This window comes from Lepisma saccharinum, chromosome 21 (assembly GCF_977018435.1).
Source record: "Lepisma saccharinum chromosome 21, izLepSacc3.1, whole genome shotgun sequence".
Taxonomy (NCBI): Eukaryota; Metazoa; Arthropoda; class Insecta; order Zygentoma; family Lepismatidae; genus Lepisma; species Lepisma saccharinum.
Window position 1 is genome coordinate 54,796,233 of NC_139249.1, and position 12,009 is coordinate 54,808,241.

Consider the following 12,009-nt stretch of genomic DNA (forward strand, 5'->3'; position numbering starts at 1 on the left):
CAAATGTGTAGGGCCCCCGTGGCAGAGTGGTTAGCACCAGGGGTCCCAGGTTCGAATCCCGGCCTAGGCATGGATGTTTGTGAGTGTCCATGCATAAATTTAATCATGTCATCACTCATCCCCATCTTCACAAATTAGCCGAAAGTGGCACAAAAAGCGGAATAAAATAAAGCAAATCAATCAATCATATCAAATGTGTAGAGCTTTTATTTATCACAATCGTGATAACGCCGAAAAAAATTAATCGTTACCCGAAATTGCCTGTAACAATAAAATTACACGCTAACATATTTCCCTAGCATACGAAGTCATGAAAATTTATCATTTAGTGTTTCACGAAATTTTCACCACACGTTTGCACATATTCTGTAGAAAACTGGTGGATAACGAGTCGTGCCACCGAAGCCAATTCACAATATAAACAGTTTTCCGTGCTGTCCTTTCCGTGCATATCGATTATAATGAGAATTTTTGCACAAATGTGTAATTTTGCATGCAGAGATTCATTAGGACACCTAAAAGTATTAGTTTGGTAATGGCTAGAGTAGCGCACTACGAATTCAGATATCCTGGGTTCAAATCATGGCGGAGGCATGGACCTTTCATTGTGTTTGTTCCTTCGATTTCAACAATTGACCATTCATCCTCATCGTCGCGATTAAATCAGAGAAAAGCTACGTAAAATATTCCAAACTCACACGAAAGAACAAAGAGCAGCAAATCTAACGTTCACAATTACCTGTCTTTTGTTGGGTTGTTTGGAATGTACCACAATGCACCTTATCGGTTGTCCCTCCAAATATTTCCGTTTTACATCTCTCTGTCTTTGTCTTCAGTCTCCATAATTCTTGGCACGTTTTCCTTGCTGCTATCATGGCTATTTCCTTGGTTCATATATAAAAATAGATTTCGCAATTCCTTACCTTCGCCCTTTTTTCACAGTTGTACAATGAGGTGCACAATAATTCCAGACAAATTGCCATTCACCATGCTCCGTACAAGTCCAAAAACGTACAGAAAATGTCAACGACGCAATTTTCAACCCTGCACCAGTATCATATCAGTTCCTTTCCTTAAGAAACCAGTTACAAGTTCGATTATATTGTTGTTCATTGATTTGGTGTTTTATGTCCACGTTATTCACTGTAATGCTAATTGAGACTGGACCTTCAGTTTAAAGTGGGATCCGAACCACTATGTGCTTCCACCGGGTATCGAACCCGGGATCCCTTGATTACAAGGCAACGACGCTACCACTGCACCATCGGGGAGGCAATAAGTTTGATTACAAAAAGAAGGAAATGTAAATAGAGATTGACAATTTACCTTGTAATATTTATACATCCCACTCTACAGTAACCCCCATTCACTTAAAAGAATCAATTATCGAAATAACCAAATGTCCATGCGTACGAAATGTGGATTTTTTTACTGGGCGTCTTGTTAAGACGCCGACGGATGAAGAGACATGACAAGGCTATCCATCAAAGAATCAGTCCTTGTATGTGAGTGTATTTTCCTGTCCGTATCAATGCACCTTTTCAGCCGGAATGCAACATTCTCTACCCGCTCTTCCTTCCTGGCCTTGCTAATTTCCGCCGAGAACTGCATATTCAAGTAATAAATGTAATCTCACCATAATGAAGGTTGTGTATGTCTGATCGCTTCCTGGATGTTACGGATTCCAATGCATTCTGTCCGAGCATTGAGAGTATGAGGAACTCTCAGTGCTCGGATAGCATGAGCTTCTCTTACATGGATGATTCACTGCTGCCAGTATCACGATATTGATCTTACATTCAGTTTCCTGTCATAATGAATAATAATACACTTATTGGTGATGAAATTGTACATCTGACACAAGTGAGATCTCTCTTAAGGTGGAGACAACAATTTTCCCCAATAACTTCAGACGCAGAACTTTGTCTTTTAGCGTACTCTCTGAAAATATTATTAAAGAAATTGTGAGACCTTATACGTATTATAAGCTTTACAACTACGACCAATATATTGGCAAGGTAACACCAGAACACACAGGAGAGGAAGTATTTCTCAGAAGTCGTGAGGTTTTGTGTACATTAATTTCATCTTGCAGTGGATCAAGAATAGGAAAGTGCTAAATATGGGGATTCCATTCCATAATTCGACCTCAGTTGTCCACTTTTGATTTTGTCCGGCATATTTGGTGTGGCATGAGTGGTAATCCTGCAGGCCAACGGGGCTCTAGCGTCTGGATCCACAGTCAGAATTATCCTTATATCTTTATCGTGAGTGCTCTATTCCTTACGTGTGCTCAGTTCCCCTTTACAGCCTCAGCTTTTACCTTACGTATACGTATTTCAGTCCTCAGATGCATATATTGAAGCACGCTTTCTGCCCTGTCAATTTTTTTTTTGAAAATGGATTTCTCCCCATTATATATTTTATGATGCCAATCACCAAAAAACTTCCGAATTACTGCGAAGAAAAATGATGGCATCTATTTATGAACGTCAAATTTTGTTTTGAAGGTATTTGACCCACGATCTATGACAAGGGGTGCGTTTTTCTCACAATACATTGGCTGCAATAAGTTAGATTTGGTGAAGATGAAGACTTACAAGAATAAACTTTGTAATAGCTTTGTAATACTTCCATTGAGCATTTAACAAGAGATACGCTGATCTGCCTTCCTATTTGCCAACCCGTCATTTCTAAATTTTCTCATGTTATTGGTGCGACATGACCTTTTCAACTCGAGTGAAAATATATTTTTCCATTCCCAAGGTTGAACCACATTGTGAAATGTTACTGAGATTTTTTGCCCCGTTCCTTGGAACTGTTATCAGTGTGTTTGGAGATCATAAAATGTGCTTTGAAAACAAGTTATCTGAAATAATTTTAATGTTTTTACTCGTTTTCATTTCTTGTGATAAAATGTTCTGCCCGCTGCGATATTTTATTCCTAATCCACTTTGACTCATGAAAAAACAAGAAGCTTACGACGTTATTTTACCTCTGGTTAACTGTAAAGATGAACTGATGAAGTGGGTGATGGGACAAACAAATCCAGGGTTCGAATTTGTGACCTCCGTTCCCCAATGTTGTGTGTGTGTGTTTATATTCAAAAGAAAATTAAGTAAGAGTAGATATTATACTAGCAAAAACTAGCTCCCTTCGGGGTAGCGAGGGCAGAAAGTGCCTCCTCCTCCCAAGTTAACAACAACGTTCTATATTCCTTGATTAGGTTTTTTTGCTTCTCTTTTCTGCCGCTTTTGGGTAATCTCGAAGATGAGGATATTATGAAATTGACGAAGGGACACTGACAAAGAACACCCATGCCGGGATTCGAACCCCGAGCCCCCTGGCGTCGTAGCACGTGGTGATAAACACTCCGCCATAATCACGTTCTGGAACCAATCTGACGTCACAATGAAGATCGATAACCTGTGTGAAAATGTGGAAAATTTATAATAAGTATTTGTTTACCCCGACAGAAAGATGGTAGGAGAACAAAATTGTATAATCTAACCATTTGTAACGCATATTTCATGGTATACGTCTTTGAAGGAGTCTCGTACCTTTTGTTACGCGTTCATTGAGCTCGCCATGTTCCTTGCTTGCCAGTGTGTGACAAGTTGCAACCTATATGGACTTGGTGTTTGAAATCATTCCACCATCAACGAAGAAAGTGGCAACATCGCCTTCCAGAAAGAAGATTGGCTTGTTAATGTAACTTTCCCAATCAAGGGAACCTAAACATTACTGAAGTTCAGTAGCGAAGAAATAAGTGTCGCATTTCGTAACGTGAAGATGTTACAGTTTATGTGCGTCTCGCTCTGCTTTTTTACTGGTTATGAAATGGGAATCGTAATTGATGCAACTGTAATAACATGTCATTGCAAGTAAGCTGCAGCATGTATTTGTATGATTTTGTTTAGTTTATTATTATAATTGTAAGAAATTATTTTGTGAGACACATTTTTAAGATGGCCCTGGACCGATGTTTCAGAAAACACGTAATTCCTTCCACAACATTGAAGTGAATCATCCTGCGGTGTGCGGTACCGTAAATCTTTTTCTATAACATCTATCTAGGTAATAGCGAAGGAAATCTATGTAATCATTCATTCGAAAGAGAAATTTAACAATTTAAGCTGCTCATAATCGAAAGTAAAATAGGAATCTCTTATATTTAAATGGCGCAGACACTGCCTGGTGTCAATTTGTGCAAGCGATTGGCTCTTGCGTGATGCTTTTCATGTACTGTATGTTTCTAAAGGCACAGATTAAATTTGTGGAGTTGTTTCAACCCATATAATACTGCCCCGAAAACTAATGAAATATGTTTAATATTAACATCAAATTCCGAAATTAAACGCTAATTATAAAGTCTGTAACTATGCTTCGTGAATTGTTCCATCGTCTACGATGCAACTGGATCATCATTAAACCAGCACGATCTCGCTCCCCAAGGGTCCCAGGTTCGAGTCCCGATCTGGGCATGGGTGTTCTTTTGCGAGTGTCCCTTCGTCAATTTCATCATTGTCGCGGTTTAGCCAAAAGTGGCAGAAAAGTGACGTAAAATAACACATACGTACACATCGTTATAGTGTCGTATTGTATTGTTTCTTTGCTATGTGCGTGGTTGTAATGTTACTCAGTTTGTGTTCCTTCTCTAGGATGAAAATTACTAAATGACGATAAAAATTAGACAAAATGGAAAACACATCTCTAATCCGGCGTTTCTTAACCTGTGCCCTGACACTGATCCACGATTGTTTCTAGTTTGTAAACACATTTCAAAGGTACTGGAGAAATATGTCAATAATTACATAAACTTATTTAAAACTGTAATATTTTCACAACTTGCTAAAATCCTGACAATATTTTTATCGTTTATGTTAATGTTAGAGATTGCTTAATGAGAGAACTTAAAATCCAGTGTTATTGTAAAGACACATTTCCAAACCTTCAATAAGCAACTTGATTATTATTACTAGAACATAAATATAAGTTTTGTAACATATTGTATTGTTTAATTTTAATAAATGGCCATTGGTGAACAATTTGCAATAATATTTGATGCACTAGTGTAGGACAGCTGTAGAACTTCGAATGCTGAGTTAAATCCTGTGCGGCCTGCAACAACTAAACAAAATAATATATACGGGATCCATGGTAAATAAAGTATTCAGAACCACCTCTATAATCTGTTTACTGGCTTCATCCCTTAGCGTCTTGATTAACCTTAGGAGGCAGAAAGTTGACTTTTTCGAAGAAAAGAGAAGCACGAATTCTCGATTTTTACGGGGCTCGAATTAGAACTCTAGTGCCAAGCGTCATTCCTTAGATCGGACAAATAGAAATAATTTAGTAAGTCGGTGGGATTTTCTTCGTATGGTAGATTTAGTAGCCAGGACGCGATGATCTACATCTGTCAGGTTAACGTCCTGCGGGAGGAAGTGGGTCGTATGGGGTAGGGCGACTAGAAAATGCTTGCCTCGCTTTGTGGCGCGGCTTTTGTGTTCGCAATAAATGGGTTTCCTCCGAGTACTTCGCCTAACGACCACCTGGAGCACCGTGGCAGCTGTACGCGAAATCGGTATTCTGTCCGAGCAGTTGCTCTTGGGAATGCGTCTGTTTGGGAAAATTGGGGGAGGGGTCAGTTGTGTTTGTAACTTGAAATCCCTAGCGCCCAGTCTTTCAATTAATTGAAATAAAGTTGGTTCAAGTCACTATTTGTATTAATTTTGTTCAAAATGAAATGTTGTATGGCTTAATTGTAACCCTATGGAAATAATAAATAATAATAATAATAATAATGATTCCCTGTGAGGGGTAGTGGTTGTAGTCAAGGACGTATTTAGGGGTGGGTCCGAACTCCCTCCCCTTCCGAAGGATTTATCAAGTACTAAAATTAAATAATGGAAATATACTTGTTTTAACATTTGTTGTATAATCGATGTTATTTATTTCCTCTGAACTTATTGGAAGGCAAGGATTATATTGGGATCATACGGCTTTGAAGGACAGTTCCAAAGATTTATGCTTATGCACTACTATTTATGAAAATATGCATAAAATATCAATCAGGAACTTTTCTTTTTTTGTGAACTGTGTCTAACATCCTTTTTTTATTCAATATATACATATATATATATTCAATTCTTCGTCTATGAGACATTAATTTCTTTGTCTGCAACCTTTTTTTTAATACAAATTTTGGCGATCTTCACTGCACGTAATGAATTCATGCTGTTGTACATATATTATTCGGTCTTTTTACCTATTCATGTAATAATAATATAATATAAATTAATTTATTTTAATTATTACCGAGACACTTGGCTCGGACCCTCCCCTCCCCCCCGCCGAAATATATTTCTAGCTACGTGTCTGGTTGTAGTGTATTATCGACAGGCCCTCGTAACACCCTTTTAAATCCCCTCCCCCTTAAATTTATCCGGGGTAGCCCACGTGAGCATCAACTAACTAACTAACTAACTCTCTAGCCTTCTTAAACCCGAAGGTTCATGGCTGCAGCAACACAGGCCTTCCATCTTTCCCTATCTTGAGCAAGATCTATATACTCTTTTCCATCCCTACCGATTTCCCTTAGGTCCATCTCAACGTTGTCCCTCCATCTTCGTCTTGGCCTTCCTACAGGTCTCTTACCATCAGGTTTCCCAACAAGAATCCTGTATACTCCTCTTTCCTCTCCCATTCGTGCCACATGGCCTGCCCACCTAAGTCTTCTTGATTTAATTATTCTAATAATATCTGGACATGAATACAAATTATGTAGTTCTATGTATGTGAGCATCAAGTGGGCTTAAAACAAACTTTTTGTCTTTTAATTCTTTGTTGCTTGTCTTGTTTACTCTGGAGTTTCCAAGAAGTTGCAATGGCGAAGTTTCTTGATTCGATTACAATCGATTTTGTGGAACAGTTGTCGTGCGTCATCTGTCCTTCTCCAGGCCACCTTCGATTTAACTGTTTCCATGGCAACCGAGATTGTGTTGTCATATGCACCGTGTGAAAGATTTTTGTCTTTTTGCGAACAGTGTGGGCAAAGGCGGTGATTTTGGTTACGAGCCAATAGATTTAATTTGTGGCGAAGTATCAACTTTTATCAGCTACAGTTAGGCCTTAGATTCTCTTACGTTTCAGAATTATTATTATTATTATTTTGTTTTCTTTTAACTGCACTTATATGTTGAGATAGGCTAATCGGTACTCCAAGTACATTTTAAAGTGGAATCTGAACCACTTCCAGTGTATAGTCACCAGCAGTAACATTATAAACACACAAATCCTGAAGTATTCGCCTCCCGCAAGTCGTCGTGTTGCATAACACTACGGAGGTGACCGAACTTGATTGAGTATTAGCTATTGAAGTGCGCTCATCGTCGTAGAGTTAGGAAACACACATAACGCCCTGCGGGAAGCTAGAATTCCAGGATCCAGGAGTTCCATTTTTTATTGCGGATGAACGAACCTCTACTGATAAGAGCCGCGGTGGTGTAGTCGGTAAGGCGTCTGACTGCCACGCGGGAGTGATCTAAGGTCGGATTTTTTTCCGGCTTTGTACCTACATGACCAAACAGAGAGAGAGAGATATATATATATATTAATAAGTCACATCCTTAGATGTTATCCAATAATATTTTTTTTCCTACCTATTTCATTTTGTTTTACACAACCGCAACTTGTTGCACTCACTGTACAAGTTACGTTTGGAAGGATTTTGAAAAAGAAAGGTGGAAGTATCATGTTCATATCCGAGACTCCGGTTGCAAATCTGTTTGTCTGTCCTCATTCCAGTCTCCGATTCGATGTCATCGGTGTGGCGTTTGAAAAAATTCAAGTGAGGGGAAATAATCCAGTAACTCATTTCGAAGCATTGCGATTTTGTATGTATATGCACCTCTTGGACTTGAAGAAATTGTCATTAGACAAGATCACTCCGTGCGAGTACCATCCTAGTTGTCAGACTGTGTCGTAAAGCTGATAGAAAATTCTAACATCACCTCTAAAATAATCGTATTTTTGTGTGGAGTGGAGGTAAAAAGCTGTCGCCTGTGCTTTTCGTAAAGTAAGTGAAGAGGGCTGCAGATCGAACTGGACACCAAGAGTTGAGGCAGATTTAAACAAAAAAGAATTGTAGGGTATTGAGCGGTTTTTTTTTTGGGGGGGGGTGAAAATATATTTAGTACAAAGTGACCATAAGTTGCATCTTTCTGAAAAAAAAAATGGAGAGTCGGAAAATCATAGTTCCGTAAACTGTCCATTGTATAGGTGATGTGGTTGGAACCACGCTGAGGCCGCCTTTACCCCTCAGGGTTGCCCAAGGTAGCCATGGATAAGAGGCTGTTTGGGAAAATCACTCTTCGGTATACGAGCCCGGGGCTTTAGCGTGGTAGGCAGACGCCCTAACGACTGGACTGTCGCGGTTCTTTTGTTTCAATTTTTGTTTCGTCTCAACTTCAATTTTATGCACAGAGAGGCTAATCGGGTCGGCTTGCAGTTTAAAGTGCGATCCGAACCACAGTGCAATGTATCTCCACAGAGTATCGAACCCGGAGTGCGGGTCTTTTGTGTGAAGGTTAAGTAAACTTCGCTGAATATTGAGACTGTTGCCTTGTCCAGAGGCGCAACCACGATTTTTTGTCTGGGGGGGGGGCAAGTACCAGGATAAACGTACCAATAATAATAGTGTTAATAAAATTAATGTTAATACTAATAATGTTATTATAACATTATTATTGTTGTTATTATTGGTTTGCTTTATTTTACTTCGCTTCTTGTTCCACTTTTGGCTAATTGCGAAAATGGGGATGAGTGATGGCATGATGAAAAAGATGAATGGATATTCGCAAACATCCTTGCCCAGGCCCGGATTCGAACCCAGAACCAACATTATTATTACTAGTATTAGTAGTGGTAATATCAAAGACGTTATCATCCTCGTCAATTACGCAAAAAGGGGGTAGAAGTTGGTGCTAAAGCATTTGTGTTCGAATAAACGATTTGAATTATTTTCTTTAACACCTTCAATTTCACATTAATAACGGAAAACAAGCACATAAACTATTTTTGAAGGACAGAAAATGCTTGATAAATGCATTCCAAATTTAATTCTTTTTTATATTAACATAACTTTCATGCACGATATGTGTTTCACATATATGCAATGTTGAGTGACATGGACACTAAATTATGTGCGTATTCAAAGTTTCTTTAATAAATATTATAAACTACAGCATATATTATATAAATACATTACACAACCAATTCATTCATCTCACAATAAACCAAGAGCAAAAATTACATAAATTGTCTCTCAAATGTGCACGCTCCCTTTCCTCCAGGCATTTAAAACATAATCAATTAAGACAAGTCTTATTTCTCTGTCTGGTGATTTACAATGCATTACAGCGAACAAACATAAATTGCGAGCGAAGCGAGCAAGATCATTTTTGGATCCAATTTTATTTGCAGGCTGAAATCAATATTAATTTACTAGTGCGCAAATGATTTCACGGAACGCCATGGCATTATATAATTTACAACTTTTATGCCTCCCCGATGGTGTAGTGGTAACATCGTTGCCTTGTGATCAATGGGTCCCGGGTTCGATACCCTATGGAGGCACATAGTGGTCCGGATATAGATGCATTATGTCAAGTCTCAATTAGCCTTTCTGTGCATAAAGTAGACTTAAAAAACACAAATCAATCAATAAATTTTACAACTTTTTTTCATTTGGATCGTTCGCCGCCCAGAGCCGTCTCCTGCCGTCCCCTAGCTACGGTTCTGAACTTAATAATACGAAGAAAAGCAGGAATTGCGAGCTAAGCGAGCAAGAAAATTTTGCGGAAAGTATTTTTATTTGCATAAAATTTGAAGTTTTTGGCGGTAATTGCCCCCTGCAGGCACACTTGGTCGTCAGTGTCCCCCCCCCTCTAGAACTCATTTCCAACCAAGTTTGGGGAGGGGGCAATGCGCCACCTTGTCAAGCTCCTTGTCTCAAAATCTGCTAAACAGCTGTGGTGGGAATAATTGACCGTAATTTTACTGTGAAATAATCGGCATCTATGACTCCAGTTATGTCACCATATGTTTGCATTTCCCCCGAAAAACTAACAACAAACACCATAAGTACGAGAGAAGCAATGCCTCAGCATTATTTGCCTTTCATTTGTTTGCATGCGGTGCCCTCCAGTGGCAGTAGTTGCTGTTTCTTGAATATTAACTTTTGTGTACTTTTACGTAAATTATTTTATATTTTACAATCTGTACCCCTCACGATAACTATAAACGTTTTACAACTGTTCTATAATACTTAAATTATTCGTCGCCATGTACGGTAACGGTATGTAATTTTGAAATTCAGTGTTTTAAAGTTTCTCTTATTTACAGTTGTCGCCTCCCAGATGGCCGCGTAGTGGTAACGTCGTTGCCTTATAGGGATCCCGAGTTCGATCTCTGGTGGAGGCTCATAGTGGTTCGGATCCCACTTTTAACTGTAGGTCCAGACCCGATTAGCCTCTCTGTGCATGGGTAACTTAGAAACAAAACCTCCTTATTTACAGTGAAAATACTGTGGAAAGAACTTACGGTCCACTTACGGAGTCGTCACAGTAAAGTTACTTTTTATTTTACCGCAATGTGAAATGTAAGGAGCACAAGTAGTATTGACAAGGACTTTTTCTGGCAAGTAAATGTCTGTTTATTTCCGTTCCCTCGGGATCACAGGGCTGCAACATGCGCCCTGCTTTTTGCATCCCCATCGCCGCTAATTGACGTTATTCCTCACCGTGTGGGACGCTGTTTGCTTCCTTCCGTAGAGAGATTGCGCTCGATTCGCCTCGCTGTGGGCGTATGCAGAGCCCCGGAAAGCAGGACTCCCGAAACCATGCGTAGGTGGGCGTTCTGCAATATGATGGTCAGTGTTGCCAATTTGGTGTGTTTTACACCAGATCTGGTGCCAACGTTTTGAAATTGCGCTAAGGTGAAATTCTGGTGGTTTTTTTAAGGATTTCTCTGCTGTAAATTTATCGTAATATTCAATTTGTAATGAGTTATAATAGCTTCACTTGGGAATTAAAAAATCTACAATAATGCAATGTAATTAATTTGTAAGTACGTATTTCAAACACACTGGAACGGATACTATTACAACAATACATATGCATATATAATAATCCTTTGCGCTACAGCCCATGAAGGGCCTTGGCTTACCTACCGGCTGCCGGTAGGTCACCTCTAAGCGTGGAGATCTTCAACCAGGATTGGAATACTCGGGGGGTCAGCCCGACGTATCCCCAGCCGTTATACTAGTAGGTCTCCGCGACCGGATTACGCTTACTCATTCGAAGCTCACCAATTTCCTCACGATGGAAGATTCCCGGGATCGAACCCATGCCGTCCAAAGCAAGGTGCCTTAGACCGCACGGCCACGGAGGACACATATGTATATACTTAATATTACTTTCATAGAATTAGGCTTCTTGGTTGCTTCCAATTATCTTTATTTCCTTTCACACCCTCTTGACTCCGGCGCCCGGTTCGACTGCAAATTCCCCCTTCCCTACCCGTAGCTACAGCTTCTATCACAATTGCACTTTATCACGGGAAGTTTTGAATACTATCGGAACAATGCACACGTTTTGGAATTGATAAGCAAACTATCCCCGCCCCAAGATTCTTATAAAAAATAAGTTTCCTTTGTCAGATGATAATTATCCTTTATAAAGGAAAATATACTATTTTATGCTATAATTCACTTGTTTGTGATGTAACGCTATTTCTGGTGATTTTTCTAGCGCGTTTGTCCGCTGGCATTTGGCAACCCTGATGATGGTGGTTGCAGACGCGGATGCAAAGCTCCTGCCTGGGATGTCGTGACTGGAACGCCAACTCCTTCTCGAGACGGAGACGTTGACAGCGGAGATGTCACCTCGCGGAAGGCCCCTCGAACGTGATGCGACCGTTGAATTTTCGGGCCTGCGAGGCGAGCGAGAT

General features: G+C 39.6%; 1 protein-coding gene across 3 annotated transcripts in view; it reads left to right on the top strand.

The window, feature by feature from the left end:
* neur (E3 ubiquitin-protein ligase neur) overlaps positions 1 to 12,009 on the top strand; it is a 237,738-nt gene that overhangs the window by 160,557 nt on the left and 65,172 nt on the right. The gene's annotated exons all lie outside the window — the stretch shown is intronic.